The sequence below is a fragment of the Oryctolagus cuniculus genome, chromosome 20, assembly GCF_964237555.1.
Source record: "Oryctolagus cuniculus chromosome 20, mOryCun1.1, whole genome shotgun sequence".
NCBI lineage: Eukaryota > Metazoa > Chordata > Mammalia > Lagomorpha > Leporidae > Oryctolagus > Oryctolagus cuniculus.
The window spans coordinates 46807151-46820192 of NC_091451.1; the positions used below are offsets into that span (position 1 = coordinate 46807151).

A 13042-nucleotide genomic window follows, 5' to 3' on the forward strand; every position below is an offset into this window, starting at 1 on the left:
CTGGGTCAGGACTCCCACGGAGTCCCAGAATCGCACCCGGAATGGGGGAAGTCCCTCCTTGGGGGTGACTTGGGAGCTGAAAGGAGGGGGAGCAGCATCCCGGGCCCTGGGCATAGGGGCCAGGGCCAGCTGGGGTGGGTGGGCAGGGCAGAGGACAGCAGGGTGGACTCCCCCTCAAAGAACTGTGCTCCATGGGGCTGGCACAGTGGGTTAACGCCCTGGCCTGAAGCGCCAGCATCCCATATGGGCGTCGGTTCTAGTCCCGGCTGCTCCTCTTCCGATCCCGCTCTCTGCTGTGGCCTGGGAAAGCAGTAGAAGATGACCCAGGTCCTGGGGTCCCTGCAGCCACATGGGAGACCCGGAAGAAGTCCTGGCTCCTGGCTTCGGATCGGTGTAGCTCCAGCCGTCGCGGCCACCTGGGGAGTGAACCAGCAGATGGAAGACCTCCCTCTCTCTGTCTCCCCTCTCTCTGTTTCACTCTGTCTTCCAAACGAATAAAATAAACCTTTAAAAAAATTTAAAAAACAGTCACAGAAAACATGTATTATGAAAAAAATTATTCATGAATTTCACATTTTTACACTCAAGCTTATCTTTTATTTTCAAGATTTATTTATTCATTTGAAAATCAGAGTTACACAAAGAGAGAAGGAGAGGCAGAGAGACACAGAGAGAGAGAGAGAGGTCTTCCATCTGCTGGTTCACTCCCCAAAGGGGCGCAATGGCCGGAGCTGCGCCAATCCGAAGCCGGGAGCCAGGAGCTTCTTCCAGGTCTCCCACGCGGGTGCAGGGGCCCAAGGACTTGAGCCATCTCCTACTGTTTCCCAGGCCACAGCAGAGAGCTGGATCGAAAGTGGTGCAGCCAGGACTCGAACAGGCGTCCATATGGGATGCCGGGCGGCCCCAGCTCATCCTTTTATTTCCATTTCTGCAGCACCCTTGTATGGTTCCATTCATAATGCTCTTGAGTGACAGATATGGAAATGGGGAGGAGACGGGTGGGCCGGGATCCCTGGCAGGGAGGGGCGCTGGCCAGCTGCAAAGCTGAGCACGAGTCGAGTTCAGGATCTTTCCAGGAGCACCTTGGGGAAGGAGGGTGCCAGGGCCTGTGAGCCTGGACACTGCTCGCCTCCCCACAGCCCTGGCAGGGGCTGAGCCCCCACCCCCGCCTGCGGTCACTGCCCAGGTCCCCAGGGCCCCACGGCTCGGCCAGCTCCTGCCCCCTCAGGAGCTGAGTGAAGCTGCACGCCCAGGGCCCCCGGGGCGGCTTGGGGGCAGGTGCTGCCCTCCGGAGGCCCAGCCTTGCCGCGTGCCTGCCCTGCGCCCGGCCCTGGATCGGGGGTCTCCTGCCCGCCGCACAGCGGCCGGCTCACGCCACAGTGCCCACCACAGTGGTGTTCATTGGAGTGCCCACCAAGAGCTTAAATTAAGAATCAAATACTCCAAGCACCAGTGCTTTTGAGACAACTAAAATTAAAACCTAATTGAATTTTCCTCTGGAAAAATATCATGTGGAAATTTAATTAAGGAAGTAAAAGGCTGGGTTTTTAAAAATAGATGTATGTGGTTTTCAGCACGGGTTATTTGCAAAGCAAATGTAAAACTACAGCAAGCAAGTGGCCCGGCTGATAGGGGCTGGGTCCAGGCTGCGGGGCCCTGTGAGGGCTTGGGGCGCCGGGGCGGGGGGAGCCTGGGCACCCCCTGCTGACCCCCGGGCCCTGCTGCCGCCACCTCGGCTCCCGTGCACCCGGGGCTCCTGGGCGTGGCTTCGCCCTGGGCCAGAGCTGACGGCTGCGTTCGAGTTTTATTCTCAGGCTTTGAATTGGACCCAGGGGAGGTCGGGTCTCAGCCCTTGGCTCCCCATGGACGCCAGGGAAGGAGACTCAGGGCGCCCCCCCCCCCATACACAGTGGCTCCCATCTGCTGCGCTGTCTTCTACTGCTGCAAGAATTTCTTTATTTTTCGTTAAAAAATAAGAAATCAAGGCCAGAACCCCAGCACGAGCACCAGGCGCCTTCTTCTGACCCCTGGCTCGACCCCATCCCCCCAGGCCCACCCCAGCCGCCTTCCTGACCTTGACAGCTGCCGTGCGGCCCTGGTCAGAGCTCCAGGACCCAGGACCCTGCCCACCCCCGTGCTGCTGCTGGCCAGGGAGCAGACGCCCGTCCAGCAAGGGGCGGGGCTCTGTGCGCAGGCAGTGTCCTGCCCCCTGGCGGCTGCAGGCCAGGGACCCTGCCCGCTCCTCTCCCCGCCAAGGCTGCCTGCCCTCCGCAAACCCACGCCGCCAACTCCACCTTCTCTGCCTGCTCCCCACCCCGGCTGCACCTGCCTCGGTGGTGTTGAGGCAGCACTTTGTGAGCTGCCAGCCGGCCAGGGCCACCTCCCCTCCAAGGACACCTGCCTCCACCCTTCCCTGGGCCACTTCCTCAGAGCCGGCCCATCACAGCCAAATCCCACAGGCACAGGGTCCCGGCCTGACCCCTCCTGGGTCCTCACAAGGGGGTCCCGGCCGCTGCCCCCAGCCTGCTTGAGGAGCTCCGGCACCCAAGTCTGGGGTCCCCGGCAGCTCCCACGGGGCGGGCAACGAAAGGGTTTTCCCTGTGGGCACCTCACCCTCCCTGTGTGCTGATGAGAAAGGCCAAGCCCCAGGTCGTGAGGCTGACTGCCCCCGCGAGGACTGCGGAGCTGTGCTGACCTGGGGGGCCCTGGGCACCTGCCCCGCACTGTCTATGCACCAGGAGCTTCCTCCCCGGCCTGGCTCCCAGACATACCACTGCATTTGCCAGTGGACGGCTGCCGGGCACGAGGCCCTGGGCGGGGGGCTGGAGAGGGGCCGGGCAGCCTGTGTGCCTGGCGTGCAGAGGGATGTCGGGGACCCCCCAAGCTTGCAGCAAAACTCAACGTCCAGGGCCTTCCACGACAGTTAGGTCATGGCGTCACTGCCATCCAGGCTGGGCCGGCATCCAGGCAGGTGCTGGGCGTGGCAGGAGGGGCCCACCCCTGCCTCCTGCAGCCCCCACCCCCGCCTCACGCGACCCCTCTGTCCCGGACTTCCCAGTATCTAGACTGAGCTGGATCAGCTCCTGTGAGTGTGATGTGAGAGCCCCACTGTGTGCAGCACACCTGGCCCATGGAAGCCCCTGCTGTGTGCCGCATGTTGTCCTGTAGAGATGGAGCCCTGAGCGAGCTGTGCCAGCAGCAGCTGCGGGCTCCACGGTGGGCTCAGGCTGGGCCCCTCCCCGAGCACCCTGGAGTTCCAGGGCCAGGCACCCGGCCTGTCACTGGTGTTCACCCAGCGTCCTGATTTCAATGTAAGAGGAGGCTGTTTTGTGCGACTTTGGTTTTTAAGTCTCTCCTGGTAGTGGGAGGTCCTCGCAGAATCACTGGCCCACCCCCTCCCGCCCCTGATCTGCGTCAGGACAGCGAGCCACGGCGTTCCCTCCAGCCACAGCGGCTCTGCCGTGTCCACCTCCCTGAGTGGTAAGGCTGGGCTGGTCTCACGGTGGGCTGGTTCAAGTCCTGGCTGCTCCACTTCTCACCCGGCTCCCTGCTGTGGCCTGGGAGAGCAGAGGAGGATGTCCAGCCCTTGGGCCACCGCACTCACGTGGGGGACCTGGGGGAGGCTCCTGGCTTCTGACTGGCCCAGCTCCGGCTGTTGCGGATGTTGGGGGATGAACCAGCGTTTGGATGACCTGTCTCTCTGTCTCTGTCCTTCTCTCTCTCTCTCTAACTCTGCCTTTCAAGTAAATAAATAAATCATTTTAACAAACGAAAAGAGCAAGCCTCCATGAGCTGTGTCATGGCTCCACTTTCCATTCTACCACTGGGAACCAAGAGCTGGAGTACTGCACAGGGCAGGTTGACCAGCTGTCCCGGCCACCCCGGCTAGGCTGTGGCTGCAGGGCGTTGTGGCCACCCCTGTGCTGGGGAAAGCACTCAGAGCTGCTTCAGGCCGGTTTATGCAGTCCCGAGACCTGGGCTGGCAGCTGCAGGGTGGTGGGAGAGGGGGCAAGCGGCCAAACCTGGAGGAGAGGCCGTGCCACGGGCGCGCAGGACCTGTCTCCCCACAGCCCTGCCGGCCTCCGCTTCTCCACCACGTTCTGGTGGGGCTCAAGGCCCCTGCAGAAGCCGAGAGGGGCCCGCAGCCATGCTCCCCCACCTAAACCCAGGCTCACGGCACAGTGCCAGGACAGAGTCCGGTGGGCTGTCTCGGTGTCCTGCAGCGCGTGGCCGGCTGGCTGCCCTCAGGGACGGGCGTCCAGGGTCCCCGCGTGTCTCCTTTCGTCACTGGGCACCCCCTCGTGTGGTGGGCGGCGGCTGACGCCGCCTGGCGCGTGCGAAGCGTCTGGGCTGGTTCCCGTGCACGAAGCTCATGTAAATATTTGCATGTGGGTTTTTGTGTAGACATAAGTTTTCAGCTCATTTGGGTAAATACCAAGACGACAAAGCTGAGTGCTTTGACAAGAGGAGCTCTGTTTTGTAAGAAGCCGCCAGGCCGCCTCCACCCTGCACGGTCCCAGCGGCGGGGCGGGGTGGGGCGGGTGGGGTCCCTGAGGCTCCTCCCCCTTGCAGGGGCCTGGGTTTCGGGGCGGGGGGTCTGGGTCTCAGCGTGGTCCCCACGTGCGGGCTGTGCCTCCACCATTTGGCTCGAGCTCCCGCCGGCGTCGCTGCCATCTGCGAGTCTGCCTCCGCGAGGGGAGGGGCCTGTTCCCGGCTCGGGGGGGGGGGGGCGCGGGGCGCAGTGGGGCCGGCTCTTGGTTGGGGGGGGGCGGCTCGTGTTTTTGTGTTTTGGATCCCAGTTCGTTCCCAGCTTTCTCCCCATCTGCAATGCCATCCGTCTTTAGCGACTCCGCGGTCTGGCTGTTTGTGATGTAGGACCTCAGAGCGGGGCACGCCCAGAGGTGGGGTCTGTATTCCTGTGGAGGCCACCCGCCTTGCTTAAGCAAAAGGCGCAAAACCCAGACACGGGTCTTCACCTAGGCCTTGTACCTGGTTCAAAGCCGGCAGAACCAGGCAGGGTGGCGGGGCTGTGGTCAGAGGGGAGGCTGGGGTCGGACACAGGGCAGCCTGGGACCCCCCAGCCACGGGCCCGGAGCCCCGCCCGGCTGTTGCTGCTCCACAGCTCTTAGGAACCCCAGGAGGGAACCCCAGAGGGCCCAGGCCAGGCTCTGTGCTCCAGCGAGGGGGACCTGGGAGGGGGAGAGGGGAGGGACCCAGGGCCCTGGGATTGAGCTGATGAGGTGCCCAGGGCTGGAGGTGTGGGGACAGAGACAGAGACAGAGAGGAGAGAGACAGAGAGGGAAGCAGTGGGTCTCTGGGGGCCCTGGGGCTGTGGGGGCCAGGGTTGGGGAGAAGCCGGTGGTTTGCTCTTGGCTGCCCAGGATCCTGGGAAATGTGGCAACGTGGAGGGGGTGGGGTCCGAGCTGGCCCAGCAGAGGCTGGAGCTGCACAGGGGGTGCCCTGGGCTCTGGGCCAGAAGAACCCCGACCCCAGGGAGGGGCCACAGGTGGAGCAGGGAGGGGGAGTGGCGAGGGGGGAAGTCCAGGGAACCAGCCAATGGGAGCGGGAGCCGGAGGGCGGCAGGGGCTGGGCAGTGCGCAGCCCAGAGCGGGGGCAGGGGGTGCCGAGCACCTGGGTGCCCCTGCCTCTGGGTGCCCCCCACCCCCCACCTCTCCCTGCAGCCCAGCAGGCGGCCCTGGCTCTGTCCCCGTCTGGGCCTGGCTTCCGCCCCTGCCCAGCGCCGGTCCAAAGCATCCCAGGTACAGCTCAGGTTTGGTGGGGGGAGGTGGGAACCCCCCCTCCATAGTGGGCCAGCGTCTCCAACGGGGCCTGTGCTCGGCACTCAAGTGGTGCCACTCACGTGCCTGGGCCGCCACTCAGGGGCCTGGGTCCCCACTCAAGGGCCTGTGAGGATTCCTGTGCCTGCTCTTTTAGGCCCTCCCCCCCCCAGCAGCCCCGCCTACTCAGTGCCTGTGTGTCCTGCAGCTCCGCCCACTCAGCGGCACGCCTGCTCCCTTAGCCCCGCCCACTTCACCAGTCCCTGCCGCGGAAGCCTCACCTCCAAGCCGGGCCGCCGCACCCTGGGAGCACCTGCAGGGGAGCTGCCGCTGTGTGTGCCCGTGGTGCCCCAGGTGCCGGCTGCTCACGCTGCAGGGGACACTGGTTTCCCCAGAGCATGGGGCACCCAAGGGCCCCACAACGCCCCCCCCCCCCCCCGGCCACAGGGGAAGTCGGCTCGGCTGACGCCACAGAGAGCCGCAGGGGTGACAGTGTGGGGGAGTGCCTTTCTGCCACTGGGCAGAGTCGCACGGGGTCTCGGGGCGGCCGTGGTGCACTGGGGTCAGGAGCCCAGGGCCTCCTCTTGCCTCTACCAGCTGCTGAGGGCGACTCAGGACCTGGCAGCCGACGGGGAGGCCGGGCCGCACCGCCCTGACCGCAGGCCTGGCCCGGCCTCGCTCCCCTCCCGCTCGCGTGCCTGCGATGGAGGGCTTGGGTCAGGGCCACCGTGTCAATGCCCTGCTGCCTCTAGGCTTCCCCAGCCAGAGGGGACCCGGGCTGGGGCTGCTCCGGGGAGACCAGGGCCCCCTGGGATTGTGGTGGGGCAAAGCCATTAGGGATTACAGGGCTAATCAGCCGGCAGCCACGTCCCCAGTCCTAATGAGCAGGGCTCCACGCTCCTTCCAGGAGCTCCCCCCCAGGCCAGGCTGCTGGGGCCCGTCCACCTGCCCACCCGGCACCACACAGGCCACGGACAAAGACTGAGCTCACGGTCTCCGTGGTGATGGCCCCGTCTGCCATCCTGGGGTCTCTGGCCCCGCACTTCCCTCTGATGAGCCAGGGGGGCCTGGGGAAGGCGGGCACTTGGGAGGAAGGTGGGGGTGGGGCTCCTTGGGTGGGGGTGGAGAGCACGGGGTCTCCTGTTCTGTGGGTGATGGAACTGGGTTCTTCCTCCCCCTCTTCCTAGAGCTGGGGCCAGGAGGGAGTCGTCTGGTCAACTTGTACTTGCTTGTCCACCAGACATTTGTGGCACCTGTGGCGGGGGAGCGTGGAGGCCCCCAAACACCTCTGATGACAGAGCCCCAAGGTGGACCCCCAGGGCCTCTGCTCCAACCGGCCAATGAACATGCAGGCTGAGACCGGGGAGACAGCCACCAGCCAAGGAGACCCTGGCTCCTCCAGGAGCTGGGAGAGGCAGGGCAGATTGTCCCCACGGCCACTGGGGGAGCAGAGGCTTGGCCTGGGACCTGCAGCCTCACGCCCGGCTGGAGCGTGTGTGGTCCCTGCTCGGGCAGTCCGGGAAACGCACGCTGCCCACGTGCACGACTGCACGTGGGGACGATCCCTCTGCAGAGGGGACCAGGCCCCGGTGAGCGAGGGGTGGGCCCGGGGCTGGGGGCAGAGGGCTCGGGCCTCTGTGCTCTGCTCCCTGGGGGGCCCGGGTCAGGGCCTGCAGTGGACACAGTGGCCAGCTCCTCACTGGAGTCTGCACGTCCTGAGCTCCAGCAGGGCCCCGAGTTTGGCGGCTGGCGAGGACATGGTTAAAGGCGTTCGGACGCAGGCCATCATTCTTGGAGAGAAACTGCCGTCCTCAGGCAGCCTGCTGAGCTTCACCAGGGTCCAGGCCCAGCTGGCGGGAGTCGGTGGTGAGGCCTCGTGACGCTGCTCCCGGCGCAGCTGGCTGTGCGAGGCAAGTGCTACAGAGCCCGCAGCCGGGAGCACACACGGGGGCTGCCCCCTGCTGTGCTGCTGCCATGCACCTGCCAAGCCCCGTGGAGGGGTGGGGCGGGGGAGGGGGATACAGAAGTCCCGGTCCTGCCTTCTCAGCCATGGCCCACATTTTGCAGCACCCTGCTTCCACACGGCTGTGTTTCCCGGCCCCGCCGTCCTGCCTGCGCACACAGAGCCCCGGCGGTGCCCGGTGAGCAGCAGGAAGCCGGACCAGCCGTGGATGGAGCAGGACTGACCGTCAGCCCCGGATCCCGGGTCCACACCTGCAGGCTCAACTCCACGAGGACCGGACGGTGCCAAGCACGGGTGGGGCACAGCTGCCAGCGGCCGGGCCCTGCGCGTCCCACTTCCGGCCTCTGACCTCGAGGACTGTGGAGGGAGAGCGTGGGTCTGTGGGCTTTCTACAGCAGCCACAGAAACTCGTACACTCCTGAAAAAGAACAGCCCCAGCCTGGGCCGTGCAGGGGCCGAGGGCTCCTCGGGGCCAACCCATAGCACAGCGAGGGGGTGGGGAGCAGCCACGGGTCTCCCAGGCTGGGCACAGGCTCCTCAGACTAGGAGGGGACCGGGGACCCCAAGGGCAGTCCGTCTCCTCGGGGGGAGGTTGGGTGACTCCTGGACGCAGCCCCCTGCTGCTGCCTCCGGGGATGCCCACACCGCCCATCTCCGGAGGGGCCACTGAACCAGGATGTCCTCGGCCTCTGGCGCTGGGTGCTGTCTGCAGGCCCCTCACCCCGCTCCTCCCCGAGGGTCTCCTTCCACGCCCCCGCCTCCTTCCCTGCAGCCCCGCCCTCACCCACGCACACAGGGCTTCCAGGGAAGCAGCGTCACAGGGAAGCCGGGTCCCCCCAGAGGGTGTGGCCACAGCGGGCACCCCAGGACCTCGGGCGGGGGGTTGTCCCCAGTGGCAGCCCCGGGGACAGACCTGCATGCTCTCAGGGCTCGGCCAGGAGCACCAGGGAGCTCAGAACCCATGCTCTGTCCCTCCCATGGGAACCCCGGCTCAGCCTTCCATCCACTCCTGAGGCCTGGTCTTGCCCGTCCCCCCGGTCTCTGATCTGACCCCAAGGCGGGGCCTCGTCCAGAGCCACCCCAGGGGGCTGCCCAGGGTCCCCCACGGCAGATGCAGAAGCACCGGCTCCTGGCCAGGAGGTGGCCCTGGCCCCCAGGCCCTCACTGGGTCCGTGGAAGGGACCGCCGTGGGCCGGCCTTCCCAGGGCAGCCTGTGGTGTCGGGGTCGGGGGGTGCGTGGGGCTGTCTCCACTTGAGCCTCAGTCCAAGCCTGCAGTGGGGAGGGGACTTCGCACGTCCTCCCTGGAGGGGCTGCTGCGGGGGGCTGAGGGTCCCCAGGGAGGCTCCTGCGAGGCGGGAACAGGTCAGCTCCTCAGGCCCCACGGGGCCTCCCTGGGCCAAGGGCGAGGTCAGCCGGGCTGGCCCCTCGGTGACTACAGGTCATGCCCACCTGCAGCTTCCGGGGACTTCCGGAGGCCCGGGCCCTGCTCTGATGGGGCGTCCACCCGTGTCTTCTCCACTCTGATCGCCGGCCGCCTCCCCGACTTAGAGCTGCCTGGTACCCTTTGCTGGACATCTGCCGTGACCCCCGTGCCACGCATGGGCCCGGCACGTGGGACGTGGGCATCTGCCGTGACCCCCGTGCCACGCACGGGCCCGGCACGTGGGACGTGGGCATCTGCCGTGGCCCCTGTGCCACGCACGGGCCCAGCACGTGGCACGTGGGCATCTGCCGTGACCCCTGTGCCACACACGGGCCCGGCACTTGGGACGTGGGCATCTGCCGTGACCCCTGTGCCACACACGGGCCCGGCACTTGGGACGTGGGCATCTGCCGTGACCCCTGTACCACGCATGGGCCCGGGACTTGGGACATGGGCATCTGCCGTGACCCCTGTGCCACGCATGGGCCCGGGACTTGGGACATGGGCATCTGCCGTGACCCCTGTGCCACGCACGGGCCCGGGACTTGGGACGTGGACATCGTAGGGACCAGGACTCCATTTCTTTGGCCCCCGAGAGTGAAGGGCTTTGCTGCACCCTGAAGCCGAGTGGGAGGTGCTCAGGGACACCAGGCGGCCCCTGCGTTCAGCAGCCGTGTGCCCGCGGCCAGTGTCTGAGCTCCACAAGACAAGCCTCAGTTCCTGGGCCCCCTGGGGTGCTGAGCTGGAACACCCAGGAGTGTGCCCTGGTGGGACACCTGGTTGGCACCTGAGAACCCACAGCAGATGCTCGGGGGCTGAGGGGCACCCACAGAAGCCCACCAGGGATGGGGAGTCCCTTACGGATGGGTACAAGTTCCTGGAGCTGTAGGGGTCCAGGTGGCTGGAGCCACCAGGTGGGTGTCACGAGAGCCGTGTCGGGAGTGGCGGGAAGATGGGCGGCACTGGGTCAGAGGCCCCAAGAAGTCTGGTGGCCTTGGTGGCTGCGGAGTGCCTGCTGGTGAGAGAATGGACCGGAGCCTGGCGCGGAGGGCTGCAGAGGGGAAGTGGCCCGAGCCTGAGGGACGGGGACCAGGGCTGAGCTGGGGAGAGGGTGCCAAGGGAGGTGGGGGTCCCAGCGAGGAGGAGGGGCCATGCCAGGGGCGTCAGGTTCCTTACATCCATTGCCTTCCTTGAATTTGCTGGATCAGTAAATTACCCCGTGTGACTTTGTGACTGGTGAGATGTGCTGTGACGTGGCACCCCGTGTCCTGGCAGCCGCGAGTGGGGAGGGGGCTGATGTGTCCCACCTGCCCCGCTCGTCCTGCACCTGTCGGAGAACAGGGCTCCTCAGACCCCTACTCAGCCCTATCCCTGGTCCCAGGTGAGACTGCCCAGGGGACGCCTGAGACCACTACCTGGAGTCAGGGCCCCACAGGAGTGGACATTCAGAGGGGGTCTCGCTGCCTGTCCAGCCACTGTGTGTTCTGCTGGGACCCCTCCCAGCAGGTGCCTCTGCCCCCCAGCAGGGGTCTCTGCCCCCCCAGCAGCGTCTCTGCCCCCCCCAGCAGGGTCTCTGCCTCTCCAGCAGGGTCTCTGCCCCCCCAGCAGGGTCTCTGCCCCTCCCAGCAGGGTCTCTGCCCCCCCCAGCAGGGTCTCTGCCTCTCCCAGCAGGGTCTCTGCCTCTCCCAGCAGGGTCTCTGCCCCCCCCCCAGCAGGGTCTCTGTCCCCCCCAGCAGGGTCTCTGCCCCTCCCAGCAGGGTCTCTGCCCCCCCCCAGCAGGGTCTCTGTCCCCCCCAGCAGGGTCTCTGCCCCTCCCAGCAGGGTCTCTGCCTCTCCAGCAGGGGTCTCCACCCCTCCCAGCAGGGTCTCTGCCCCCCCCAGCAGGGGTCTCTGCCTCTCCCAGCAGGGTCTCTGCCCCCCCCAGCAGGGTCTCTGCCCCCCCCAGCAGGGTCTCTGCCCCTCCCAGCAGGGGGCTCTGCCCCCCCCCAGCAGGGTCTCTGCCCCTCCCAGCAGGGGGCTCTGCCCCTCCCAGCAGGGTCTCTGCCTCTCCAGCAGGGGTCTCCGCCCCTCCCAGCAGGGTCTCTGCCCCCCCCAGCAGGGGTCTCTGCCCCCCCCAGCAGGGTCTCTGCCCCTCCCAGCAGGGTCTCTGCCTCTCCAGCAGGGTCTCTGCCCCCCCAGCAGGGTCTCTGCCCCCCCAGCAGGGTCTCTGCCTCTCCAGCAGGGTCTCTGCCTCTCCAGCAGGGTCTCTGCCCCTCCCAGCAGGGTCTCTGCCCCTCCCAGTGTCCTGGTTCCAGCTGTAGATTGCAGCTGGGACATCTTCCCCCGTGGGAGTCTTGACTTCTCCAGGGCAAGTGGAGAAGGTGCTGCCCCCCACTGGGGCTCCCCGTCGCCCCCTACCACTGCCAAGAAGCTGCCCGAATCTCTGCCCTGTCTGGCCCCATCCCTGATGCCTGGTGACCTGGGCAGGGCTCTCCTGGGGCAGGGAGCGGGGCTCAGCACTGCTCCTCATGCTGACTCAACCCTGGGTGCAGAAAACACCTCATCTGGCACGCTGGGGCCTTCGTGGCGGGTGGGTGCTGTCCACGGCGGGGAGGGACAGTGGGGCCAGCAGAGGCCGTCCCCGCAGGGCCACCTCTCAGCTCCTTCCCAGGTGGGAATGTTTCCCTGCTGCCTCCCGGCTCTCCCCCAGCCTCATCTTGAGGGCCCGCCCACCGCTCTGAGACGCCCACCGCCCTTCCCCCACACCTTGGCCTCCAGCCTGCCCCTCCCCCTGCTCTCCGGAAGCCCCTGGCCTTGGCTGGCCGGTCCGGGCTCCCTCCCTCCCTTCCTGGTTGTGCCCTCCTCCGGGTCTCAGCTCCCCCCAACCTCTGCTGGAGATGATGTCATCACAGCCGGTTGCCAGGCAACCCGCTCCCGGATGGGGGAGGGGCGGGTGTGCTGTGATTGGCAGGCCCCCCCCCCCCCCCCCCGTGATGTCCTGCAACACGGGCCAGGAGGGAGAGGGCGGCGGCAGGGACCCGCGGCTCTCGCCTGGTGGGCGAGGGTGACGTGCGGAGCGAGCGGCGAGCTCCCTGTAATTACAGACAAAGCCGAGCGGAGGCCCGGCCACCTGCCTGCCTGTCCAGCGCTCTTATCAGTGATTAATGGCGGAAATAAAAGCCCGGCCTGTCACGTCGCGGCGGAGACAAAGGCGGGCAGGAAATGGGGGCGAGGCCGGCAGGGGAGCGCGCCCTGTGCGGCCCGGGAGGCCAGCACGGCGGCTGCCCCTGGGCCCGGGCCGGGCACCTGTGTGTGGGTGTCTGGCCCGCCGTGACGCCCAGTTCAGTGATGGACATGGCAGGGGAGCCGGCGTGGACTTCCTGTTGTGCCCCGAGTGGCTGTGAAACCGAAGACACGGGCAGTTCCCCGTGGACGGTGGACAGCGGGAGGTACAGGGGAGACCTATGAGGGGCCCCCAAGGCCGCGTTTTCCACCGGCAGAGCTGGGGACAGCGGCCGGGAGGCCGAGGTGGCCAGAATGAACCTGCAGCAAAGGGCACCAGAGAGGAGGGGCCACGTCCCGGGGCAGCGGACTGCGAGGGAGGGGCTGCGGGCCGCTCCCACCACCGCCCGGTGGGAGGGGCCTGGGGGACTGCCGGCGCCCGGTGGGAGGGGCCTGGGGGCCTGCCGGCGCCCGGTGGGAGGGGCCGTGCTGCGGGGCTGCTGAGAGTCCTGTGGAACTGGGAGCCGACTGCAGCTGGGGGACGCTGGGGTCAGTGGCCAGGACGAGAGAACCTCCCGTGCACGAAGTCTCTGCTCAACCTGATGCTCCCAGCTCTGCAGGCGCAGCCGCCTCCCACCTCCCTCAGCGAGGGGACGAGGCCGCAGCCCTCGGGCCAG

General features: G+C 67.0%; 1 long non-coding RNA gene across 1 annotated transcript; it reads right to left on the reverse strand.

The window, feature by feature from the left end:
- Window positions 1-5780: 5780 nt before the first annotated feature.
- LOC127487881 (uncharacterized) lies at window positions 5781-11897 on the reverse strand. Its single transcript, XR_007915147.2, has 4 exons — window positions 11623-11897; window positions 10341-10491; window positions 9191-10179; window positions 5781-8097 (listed from the first exon to the last, which is right to left on the reverse strand). It is a non-coding gene; the product is annotated as an uncharacterized lncRNA (long non-coding RNA).
- Between the last annotated feature and the right edge of the window lie 1145 nt (window positions 11898-13042).